Source organism: Canis aureus, chromosome 3, assembly GCF_053574225.1.
Source record: "Canis aureus isolate CA01 chromosome 3, VMU_Caureus_v.1.0, whole genome shotgun sequence".
NCBI lineage: Eukaryota > Metazoa > Chordata > Mammalia > Carnivora > Canidae > Canis > Canis aureus.
The window spans coordinates 55,936,510-55,948,823 of NC_135613.1; the positions used below are offsets into that span (position 1 = coordinate 55,936,510).

At 44.1% G+C, this 12,314-nt stretch overlaps 1 protein-coding gene across 2 annotated transcripts in view; it reads right to left on the reverse strand.

Annotated features, from left to right (window-relative positions):
* The window catches only part of NDEL1 (nudE neurodevelopment protein 1 like 1), a 79,259-nt gene extending 68,840 nt beyond the window's left edge, over nucleotides 1-10,419 (reverse strand). The window contains exon 1 of one of the 2 annotated variants that reach the window (XM_077892692.1): nucleotides 10,301-10,419. The gene's annotated coding sequence lies outside the window, so the exon portion shown is untranslated. The remainder of the gene's footprint in view (nucleotides 1-10,300) is intronic. The other variant, XM_077892690.1, reaches the window with a different exon arrangement.
* Between the last annotated feature and the right edge of the window lie 1,895 nt (nucleotides 10,420-12,314).

Below are 12,314 nucleotides of genomic sequence, written 5' to 3' on the forward strand. Positions count from 1 at the left end.
TCATGGCCTGAGTCCAAATCAAGAGTCAGATACTCAACCAATTGAGCCACCCAGGTGCCCCTTCTTTTTTCTTCCTTTAATCAAATCACTTTTTATTATTTAGAACTCCAGTAAAGAACTCTCCCATAAAACAAAATAAGCAAGAAGAAGCAGCTCACAAAATTTAAAAATACAGGTGACTAATGCGCATATCATATTCACCTTGCTGCTAATCAAAAGCATTCCAAATAGAACAGCAAAGAAGGTGGGTGCTGGGGTGGCTTAGTCGGTTAAACATCTGCCTTCAGCCCAGGTCATGAACCTAGGGTCCTGGGATGGAGTCCCACGTCAGGCTCTTGCTCATTGGGGAGTCTGCTTCTTGACTTCTCCCCCTGCTCCTCCCCCCTGCGCTCTCTCTCTCTCTCTCTCTCTCTCATATCAAAAAAAAAAGAAAAATATCTGGAGAAGCTCCAGAGAGTTTCTTTTAAAGAAGAAGGAGAAGGAGAAGAAGAAGAAGAAGAAGGGCAGCAGTAAGGAAGAGATTCCATATTTCATCCAACAAATGTATGAGATTTTAAAACAGTAGACTCCAATATGCAGATGAGAGCACATAAAAATTAGTACTGCCGTGTGCAGCGCCCAGGGGGTGTCCCTAGGTGAGAGCTTTTCTGGTACACAGCTTAGCAGCAGGAATTAAAAACTTTAAAATGCGCAACCCCTGTGATCCAGCCTCCCCTCGGAATTTATCCGAAGAGAAATAGCAAGGATGTGTGCAAAGATTTTTCCATTAGGATTTTCATCAAGGCATTGTTTAGCAAAAATTTGGAAGCAAACTAGGCAAAGAAGTGAGTTGAGTGGAATGATGTGATTGCCCCACCATACCACAGTACACAATTGGTAACAATGTTACTGACGAATATTTAAAAACAAAAGATATTCACAGATACGCCCTTCAATGAACAAAGCAGTTAACAATATGTGTAATACAATCCCACTATTGTAAAAGAAAAGAAGAAGAAGAAGGAGGAGGAGGAGGAGGAGGAGGAGGAGGAGGAGGAGGAGGAGGAGAAGGAGAAGGAGAAGGAGAAGGAGAAGGAGAAGGAGAAGGAGAAGGAGAAAAAGATGTATACGTTAAACATAGAAAAGTTTGGAAAGGTAGATGATGTTAACAGTGGCCAGCTCTGGGAGATGAGATCACAGGTTATATATTTTTTCTCTTTCTCTCTCTGTCATCTGCTCTTCCTTCCTTTTTTGTTTCTTTTCTGTACCTTTGAACCAAAAATGATTAAATGTATGTTTTTTTAATTTAAAAAAACATAAGAAAGCAGCCACACTTAAGCTAATTTCCTCAAAATTCTTTGCAAGTGATTTTCTCCAGTCTGTGGCTTTAGGACCTTTTTAAACTCCATCCTTGCAGCCAAGTCTTTCCAGCAGATACAAGAGTGATGTGGACACACTGGGATCAGTAAGTTTTAATAGGGGGGCTCCTGGGCAGCCTGGGTGGCTCAGTGGTTTAGCGCCACCTTCAGCCCGGGGGCCTGATCCTGGAGACCCAAGATAGAGTCCCACATCAGGCTCCCCGCAGGGAGCCTGCTTCTCCCTCCCTCTGCCTGTGTCTCTTCTCTCTCCCTGTGTGTGTCTTTCATGAATAAATAAAATCTTTTTTAAAAAATAGGGGGGCTCCTAGTGGTGTGGCACTGATCTTAGGAAATACCTTCTTCTGCTAAGACTCCCTGATTGGCCCAATCTGATGTGATTCCCTCCCATAAGCATGTACATAATCAGTTTCCACCCTACAATCTTTTTCAACTTTGTATCACCTAAATACCTGTTAACTGACAACATAATGATATTTGGGATTTTGAATGGTGGAACTACCTTGGAGGTACCTGGAACTACCTGGAACTAACCTGGAACGTGAGGATTGCTTTTCTGTGGGGGGGTGGGAGGTGGCGGGGAGGAGTCTCAATAAGGGGAACAATACCCTGACCATGTATAATTATAAACTAACTTGGGATCCCTGAATGGCTCAGCAGTATAGAGCCTGCCTTTGGCCCAGGGTATGATCCTGGAGTCCCAGGATGGAGTCCCACATCGGCCTCCCAGCATGGAACCTGCTTCTCCCTCTGCCTGTGTCTCTGTCTCTCTCTCTCTGTCTCTCATGAATAAATAAATAAAAATCTGTTTTTTAAAAGTGTTATTTTAAAAAAATTATAAACTAACCTGAGTCCCTGGGATCTTGGAGGAAATTGCCACTAGCCTTCATCCATCCCTACCCAGTATAATGCAGAGCAGGTCCCGATGTCCACTTTGCAGACTGAAGAAGAGGAGTTTGTGATCTGAACACGAGAAACATTTTCTGCTCGAAATTAGATTGGGCTTTTTTCAGGAGTGTATGCTCCACGGAGGCTGATTTTGACTCACAAATAGTGCAGAATGAAACATCCCAGGTTTTGTGTTAATTATGGTAGAGGGACACCTGGGTGGCTCACTGGTTGAGCATTTGCCTTTAGCTCAGGTTGTGATCCCAGGGTCCTGGGATTGAGCCCCGCATCGGGCTCCCCGCAGGGAGCCTGCTTCTCCCTCTGCCTGTGTCTCTGCCTCTCTGTGTGTCTCTCATAAATAAATAAATAATCTTTAAAAAAAAAATCACGGTAGAAATGTGCCTGCCATGAAATTCATGTCCTTTGGAGGAGAGTAGGCCAGGCAGAGAAGATGTTGATTTAAATGCTGGCTGCAGGACCCAGGTGTGGGTTAGAGCAGAGTGGGGGAAGAGGAGGACAGGAAAGCCTTTTCCCCAAGCATATTGCTGTTTCAACGATTTTCAAAAGTCATGTGTTGACAGGACAGTTATTAAAAACCTGATAAAAAGATATTAGAGGCAGGGCTGTGAGAACAAGAGGCCCAGACACACAGAGAAGGCATCAAAGGGTGGAAGGACCCACCCTCTACCCCCAGCCAGAGCCCCGCCCCTTCTCAGGTCTCCTCACCCTGGTGTAAGAACCTGCAGCCTCTGCCTGGAGCCCTTCCCTCCCACCACCTTAGACATCCAGGAATTTCTTCTACTCCGTCAAATTGGGCCCCATCACAGGTGATTTTGCCCACATCTTGAGAGTCTTGGGTTCTTTCTCTGTAAAACGAGCAGGTTGTTGGCAGCTCCCATGAGTCAGGACGAGTCCTGCCCTCTAGGTGCCCAGCACCCTCACGGAGGAGGTGAGATCCCTGCCTCTCCCGGGCCAATTTACCCTACAGTCATGGCAGGGTCAGGCCCCTCCTCCTTCAGTGCGGGCAGGCAACTGAGGAGTCTAATTCTCCTGCCAAGTTCCTTTGCTATGCTCTAGAGAGTCTCTGACCTTGCAGAATGAACCGCTTCCAAGGGCATCCCACGTCGGGTGTATTCGACTTCTGCGGCCGCTCTAACAAATTACCACATGCTTAGTGGCTTAAACAGCACTACTGTATCCTCCTACAGTTGCGGGAAGTCAGGCATCCAAAATGAGACTTACAGGGATAAAATCAAGGTGTTGGCAGGGCTGGTTCCTGCTGGTGGCCACCTCTCTCCAGCAGCACTTCTGGGGTCACGTTGCCTTATCTGACTTTGACCATCACCGCCCCCCCACCTTCTTCTCATGAGTACCTTTCGATTACGTGGGGCCCATGTTGATATCTCAGAATAATCTCCCCATTTCAAAAGCTTTCACCACCTCAGCAAAGCCCTTCTTGCCATATAAGGCAACACATAGGTTCTGGGGGTTCAGGTGTGGACATCTTTGGGGGGCTATTATTCTGGCTACCACATCTGATGTTCGCATTTTACACTCTTCACAATATTTGCCATTTCTGCATATCATCTTTGAATTTTCTTTGAATTGAGTCCTTTTTAGTTTTTAAGTAGGCTCTATGCCCAGCATGGAGCCCAACATGGGTCTTGATCTCATAACACCAAGATCGAGACCTGAGGTGAGATCAAGAACTGGATGCTTAACCAACTGAGCCACCCAGGCATCCCTAAATTGACTCACTTTAAAAAAAAATAGACCTAAATCCTTCATTAGCCTCATCCTAAATAATCATATCTATGAAATCCTGGAATTGATCCCAGTCCTATTTTCCCTAGTATTCCGAAAAATAAATACGTAACAATTAAAATGTCAAGCATCGGGGCACCTGGATGGCTCAGTGGTTGAGCATCTGCTTCTGGCTCAGGTTGTAATCCCAGAGTCGTGGGATTGAGTCCTGCATCGGGCTCCCCACAGAGAGTCTGCTTCTCCCTCTGCCTGTGTCTCTGCCTCTCTGTGTCTTTCATGAATAACTAAATAAAAATATTTAAAAAAATAAAATAATAAAATAAAATAAAATGTCAAGTGTCCATGTCTGTGCCATGTAACATCACTTTGCCTGCTACCAGTCATATAAAGGACACTCTTTGGGGAACAAAGATAGAATCCAGCCTGCTGGTTTTACAGAAAAGGGTAATTTGTCCAAGAATGTATAGCCGCAAAGAGCAAAATTTCAGCCACACCCACAATTTCTTCCCCCTGCTCCGTGCTCACTCATCACAACTTGAAAGTGTGTCAGTTTTTTAATAGCATCCCTACGTTGGTGATTCATATCACCTCGTGCTCAGGTGCCCTCCTGTTACACTCATGGATATTTTATATTTAGAAAGTGGAGATTCCTATTACATCCCCTGTCCACCAACATTCGTGCATTCCACTTATCTGTGTTCAACAGTCGCATGTCTACTTGGCCTGCATCTGGACAGCGTCCAAGCCCTGGGGAAGAATGATCTGAAAAGGAAGGTCAGTGGCCAGTGGTGACTTTATACTGGACTCGTTGGCATCTGTCCCAGCTGCAGACTGCACTTTGAAAACCACTTTTGAGATGACAAAGTTCTTTTCCATCCACACAGTGTGGGATGGAATAATTACCCTCTCTTACATAACGATCGGCGTGCAATAAAAATAGCTTTCATTTATTGGATACTTGGTATGGGAAGGCCCTGTGATAAGTGCTTGCCAAACATCCATTCACAGCAACTCTATGAAGTAGCTATTAGTGTTCCCACATTACAGATGAGAAAACCAAGTCTCAGAGAAGGTAAGTAGCGTGTCCAGATCACACGGCAGGTGTGAAAAGTCTGTATTCATAGTGCCTTGGAAGATACAGGAGAACTTAAAAATCCACCAGAGATGAGGAAGGAGGGTAGGGAACCCAGAGAGGCTGAGCAGTCTGCCTGAGGAAACACAGTTGGTGACAGGCTCAGGGACAAGATTCAGGTTTCTTCCATGCTCAGATCAATTCATTCTTTCTGATTTTCTCTCTTAAGATAGTACTTCTTGGATGATTTCTTCAGACACCTGCCTGATATGTTACTGTTGTCTCATCATTACAAACATCCCTCTTCCCTAGTCTTTTGCCCTCCATCCTGTTCACCTGGGGTGAAATCTGTGGAGGAATCTAAGGAGAACCCCCAGTGACCTTTCTCCATCTCTTCCTCCAACTCACAGGAAAAAAAAAAAAAAAAAAAAAAACAGACAAAGTGCTTGAAAATCTCTGTGAGTCCGTATACACTGATTTGGAATTAGTAATCATTTAACTAGGAAAGGATTAAAGTTTGCCTTTTATCCTTCCCCCCTCCAAAAAAGAGATTGCTAAGCAGATAATACAGTAGCAACAAGCTTAGATGAGGTCATGATCAAAAGGAGAACTTGTTAGTGAAGATTTTAACCCAAAAGAACTTAAATGTCCATCAATAGGGTATTGACTAAATAAACGATCATATACCTATACAATGGAATACCATGTTACCACTAATAATGATGTCATACAACAATGTATAACAATACAAGGACATTGTGCTTAGTAAGTTGAAAACATGAATACACATTAAAATGGCTCTTTTATAAGCACATAACTATAGAAAAGGTGATTCGTGTTTTCTCTTTTGTTCATCTATATTTTCCAAATTTGCCATAGTGAACATAGATTTCTTTCTTTCTTTCTTTCTTTCTTTCTTTCTTTCTTTCTTTCTTTCCTTCCTTCCTTCCTTCCTTCCTTCCTTTTTTTTAAGTAGGCTCCACATTCAGTGTAGAACCCAATGCTGGCCTTGAATTCAAAACCCTGAGATCAAGACCTGAGCTGAGATCAAGAGTTGGATGCTTCATCGACCAAGCCACCCAGGCACCCCTACAGGTTATTTTCTTAATCAAAGGGAGAGGAAAAATATCATTTAAAATTGTATACACAGTCATTAAAATCCACTGTTTTCTGAAGCCTGTTCTCTGAGACTGAATATATAAGAAGAGATTGACTTTGCCTCTTTACAGAGCTGGCCATATACCAACAATTTAACAATTTTGCTACCCCACTAGAAAAATGAGCAATGGATATAAATAAGTGGTTTAGAAGAAAAAAAACACAAATAGCCAATAAATATGTGGGAAGATACTCAACCATATCGTAAGTAAGTTTTGAACATGTAAATTAGAATAACAATGAGATATCATTTTTTGCTTATCAGATTAGCAAAGTTTAAAATAAACGATAATGCTCATTGTTGTTAAAAGTATGCGAAAGCCAATGCTTTTGTATAATGCTGGTGAGTGCAAATGTTATAACCATCGCAGTTACCATGTGGATTGAATACTTGTATCTTCACTTCCTCTTGAAACACCACAAAAGGGTGCCTGGGTGGCTCAGTGGTTGAGCATCTGCCTTTGGCTCAGGTAGTGATCCTAGGGTCCTGGGATCAAGTCCCTCATTGGGCTCCCCACAGGGAGCCTCTTCCCTCTGCCTGTGTCTCTGCCTCTCTCTGTGTGTCTCTCATGAATAAATAAATAAAATCTTTAAAAAAAGGAAAAAATCACAAAAAAGGACAAGAATTCTAAAAGGCATAAATCCACCAAGACGCAGTACAGAAGAGAAGACAATGATGGACACAAGGTGTTAACAGGATCTTAGAAAATGGAAAGTTAGACTGGTGAGTGGTAGCTGATGGAGTGGATCAAAGAAGGCTGGAAACCGAATGCCAACCATAAGCAAAAAGTGTTATGCCTCTGACCCACAGGCAGGCTCGGGAATTGGAGGTGGCAGCTGCATTAGAAGGTGTGGTGGGGCGGGGAAGATCTGTTGAAATTATGGTATGTTTACAAAGCATTTTAGAGGCTGACTTCACAGCCTAGGCAATGACAAGTCACTCACTCTAGCAGGAGGAGGACGTTTACTCTAGAGAAACTAAACCAGAGAAGCTCCAGACCAGGGGACACTGGGCCACATTGGAGGGCAAGGCTAAGTCACCATGCTACAAAGAGAAGGCAGATGGAGGGAAGGTAGATTCTTCAAAGGCTGCATATGGAATGATGAGATCCCAGCTTCCTTCCCCTGACAGCCTCCCAGAATGCCTGCAGCCTGACTTGTACCCCCAGGCAGGAGATCAGAGAGTTTTTCTCAACAGAACCCAACTGGCTCAAGAGAGGTCTCCCAACCACATGGTCTGCTCTGGATTACCTGACAGAGAAGCCCAACAGCCAACTAGACCCCCTCCCACCTGCCCAATCCCCATACACACAGAGCCTCCAATCAGCTTATAGTTCCTTGATCATAAAAATGAACGTGTAGCAAGGAACCATCAAACACTGAAAAAGCCTCCAATGTGAAAAAAGAACAAAATCACACAAAAGAAATTCAAGAGTAGTAGATACAATGGAGGAAGCAGAAGTAAACTGGAAAAAGAAAAACTTTAATATCTTCTGAGAAATAAAGGTATCACTACATCCATAAAACAAGAACATGGTGTTACAAAAAGGAGCAAGACAAAAACCTTTTGATTTTGATGAGAGTTGAAATTAAAATATGTGGCAGTTGAAAACAGAGAGATTGTCTGACCTCTCTGATCCTATTGAGAAAAATTTTAAAGCCCTGTTGGAGAGGAAACATTGATATGTATGTGAAAACTAAGAAAATGAAAAATTGAGGCAACCATCAACTCCAGGGGGGAAAACATAGACAAAATGAAGGTAATAATAATAATAATAAAGTAGATAGCTCAGAGAACAATACTTCTCCCTTTCCCTCTCTCCCTCCTGCTATTCATGCTCATGAGCTCTCACATTCTCTCTCTCTAATAAATAAGTAAATAAAATATTTTTTTAAAAAAAAAGGCAAGGTAGGGATCCCTGGGTGGCGCAGCGGTTTGGCGCCTGCCTTTGGCCCAGGGCGGGATCCTGGAGACCCGGGATCGAATCCCACATCGGGCTCCCGGTGCATGGAGCCTGCTTCTCCCTCTGCCTATGTCTCTGCCTCTCTCTCTCTCTCTCTCTGTGACTATCATAAATAAATAAAAATTTTTTAAAAAGGGCAAGGTAGATATTTATAAATTAACCTTAGACAATACCCAAATATTAAATGAAAAAGTCTTTTTTAAAGATTTATTTATTTATTCATGAGAGAGACACAGAGAGAGGCAGAGACATACACAGAGGGAGAAGCAGGCACCCCATGGTGAGCCTGATGAGGAACTCGATCCCCAGACCCTGGGATCATGCCCTGAGCTGAAGATAGACGCTCAACCACTGAGCCACCCAGGCATCTCAAATGAAAAAAGTTTAAAGGACAGAATTTGACATAAGAAACATTTGTTTTAAAAGTCTAGTCAACTTCCAGCATATTTAAAGAACTCCTACAACTCAACAGCAACAAGAAACAACTCAATTGAAAAATGTGTGAAGGACTCAAATAGACATTTCTCCAAAGATGTATAAAAATGGCCAACAAGCACATGGAATGATGTGCTAGGCAATCATTGATTACTCATCACTGATTACTACGGAAATGCAAATCAAAATTGCAGTAAGATACCACTGCACACTCAATAGGATGGCTACTATCAAAAACACAGAAGGTGGCAAGTGTCAGCAAGAATGTGGAGAAATTGGAACCCTTGTGTGCTACTGGTAGGATTATAAAGCAATGCAGCCACTATGTATGAAGTAACACAATTCCTCAAAAAATTAAAAATAAAACTGCCATATGATCCCAGCAATTCCAATTGTGGGCATATACTCAAGAGAATGGAAAGCAGAGACTCAAACAGATTATTTGTGAACTCATGGTCCTAGCAGAATTATTCACAATAGCCAGAGGTGGAAGCAACCTAAGTGTCTATGAACATACAAATGACTTAACTGAATGGTGTCTATACATACAATAGGATCATACTCAGCCTGAGAAGGAACGGCAGTTGTGACACATACTACGATAAGGGTGAACCTTGAGAGCATTAGGCTAAGTGAAATAAGCCAGTCACGAAAGGACAAATACTGTATGATTCTATTTATATGAGGTTCCTAGAGTCGTCAAACTCACAAAAACAGAAAGCAGAACGGTGGTTTCCAGAAGCTGGGGAAAAAGAGAGTGAGGAGGTGGTATTTAGTGGGGACAGAGTTTCAGTTTTGCAAGATGATCAGAATTCTGGAGACGGATGATGATGATGGGTGCACAACAATGTGAATGCCCTTGATGCTAAACTGTGTACCTAAAAATGGTACATTTTATGTTATGTATATTTTACCACAATACATTTTTAAGTCCAGAAATCATGAAAAACAAAACAAAACAAAAAACCTTTCACTTTTCTGTATTGTGGGGGTTTATATCGACTATTGCACCAAGAAAAAAAAAAGTTGAGTTCCATTTAGAAAATGAAATAAAAGTAACCTCAACTCCTTTAAGGATATCATCTTACAGTTTATGAAACACTTTCATAATCGTTGTCCTGCTTAAGCATCGCAAAAATCCCACAAAACAGAGACACTGTGACATTTAGTAGACAAGAAAACACGTTCAGAGGGGAGTAACTTGGCCATGAGTGAAACAAGGAGCCTGGACTCCTGGCAATCTTCTAACTTGGTCAGCTCAGTGTGATGTTAAGCATCACATGGACTATGTATATCTCAGGCAGCCCCAGATAAACCTGTCTGAACCCAGGAAATTCTCTGCAAGCCTAGAAAATACCATCGAGGCAGCCCAGGAAGCAAAAAGAAACAACAAGGCAATGGGATCTTAGGGAGATGTGGAAAGACAACGCAGCGTTGGGAAGCCACCAAAACAAGTGGCTGGTGTCACTCCCACAGAGGCATAACCAGCTTGACAAGCTGACCTCAGCCTTTGACAGTCTCTCCTACTACATGGATGGAGAGAAGGTCTGCAGGCCACCAGGAGTCCCCCATGTTGGAGTGTCTCAGGCTGACCCCCACCTGGCCCAGACCTCCTCCAGTCAGAGCCCCCCCCCGGTCCCCTGCTCCCCACCACCCCACGGTACCTGGTCCTGTGTCCCGTGCCTCACCAATCAGACCACCAGCAGTACACGGTTCCTAGCGCTGAACCAGCTGAAAACCAAGCAGAAGTCAACAGGAAGCATGAGAAATCACCGTATGACAAAAGAGGCACAAGGACAGGAAGTGGGTTCAGCCCACGAAGGCTGGGGCCTGTCATCTGGAAGTGAGGCAATCCTGTCAGCCTCCTCACTGAGCTGGAGTCGAGCAACACTTCCTTCCATGGTCCCGAGGAAGGGGAGAGAGAGATCAGGTCCTCACCCTCAGCCAGGCGCTCAAGGCTCCCTGTCACAACATGCCTGTATGCTCTGGTCCCTGTATTTGGAGAAGAATGAGGGAAAAGCTGTCACTCGCTAAAGGTAGGAGCTGCGCAGCACCTGGCATAGCACATACGTGGCATAGAAGAGGATGAACTGAAAGCAGAGGGCCGTCATCACTTTTATAGCTGGGAGGCCTGAACAAGCTCTTGGGGTCTGAGTCTCACTTTCCACATCTGTGAAATGGAGGTAATTCTAGCACCGGTACCCACAGGTCTGTTTACGCTTGAATGACATAATGTGCGTAACAGGCTTCACACAGGTCCCATGAGTCCCTGTCTGTCCCTCCTCCCCTCTGCCTCTGCAAATCTGGCCCACTCCTCAATCTATATTAGATTGGACAACCCTGGTCTGGTTCTGGTCTGGAGACTCACCCCAAACAGCAGCTATCATTTAGTCTCCCTATGTAGGAAGAGCACTGTTTCTTTTTTATTTTACTTTTTAAAGTATTTTATTTATTGATTCATGAGAGACTCAGAGAGAGAGAAAGGCAGAGACACAAGCAGAGGGAGAAGCAGGCTCCACGCAGGGAGCCCGGTGTAGGACTTGATCCCAGGACCCCAGGATCACGCCCTGGGCCGAAGGCAGACACTAAACTGCTGAGCCATGCAGGCATCCCTTATTTTATTTTACTTTATTTTATTTTATTTTGTTTTATTTTTATTTATGTATTTATTTATTTTAGAGAGAGAGCACAAGCAATGGGAGGGGCAGAGGGAGAAGCAGACTCCCCGCCAAGCAGGGAGCCTGATGTGGGGCTGGATCCCATGAGGTCATGATCTGATATGCTCAACTGACTGAGCCACATGGGCGCCCCGAAGAAGCACTGTTTCTAAGAACCGCTACTGAGGCCCTGCACTGGCTGACCATTCCTTTTCCATGGTGATGGGTTACCTCCCTAGGGACACCCAGTGAGGGTAGAGGCTGTGTGGATCTGTCTCTGATTCCCCCAGAACATCTAGCAGAGCACTGGAAGTCAGTCTCTAAATGTCCATGAGCCTTTGAGATGCTGTGGAAACACCACCCTATTTAATGCATGCAGGCAAACTCAGGAGCCTGGGCTGGGGACCTCACAGCAGTGGGGTGAGGCTATAGAGGCCAAGGCAAAGCCTTGCATGAGGGCAGGGCCAGGGTGAGCTTTGGCTCCTCTTAGCACCACTCATAAATCCCTAAAATTTTTTTTTTTAAAGATTATTCCCTCCAATTTACCACTCCCCCAGGGTGGGTGCCTAGCTTCTTCTTTTAGTGCACCCCAAGCCTTGCTGAGGCTTACTATGTGTCAGGCACAGTACTAAGTGTCTTACCATAGGACATCCTGCTTTAACTTTCAAACCACTCTCTAAGGAAGGGGCTGTTAATCTCCCCTTTTTTTTTAAGTTGTTATTTTTTAAGGAATGTCTGCACGCAATGTGGGGCTTGAACTCACAACCCCGAGATCAAAAGTCACATGCTCTTCCAACTGAGCCAGCCAGGCGCCCCTCTTCCCATTTTACAGATCAGGAAACTGAGACCCTAAGAGGTCACACAGCTTGTCCAAACTCACCCAGCAAGTGGACTCACACCTTAACCCATATGGGAGACATTTCAGTGATATTTTACTCCAGAAAGCTGCAAGTCCCGAGGGCAGAGCCCTCTTCCACCTCCTGTAGTGCACAGAACTGAGACCTTGTGGACAGTGTGTTCT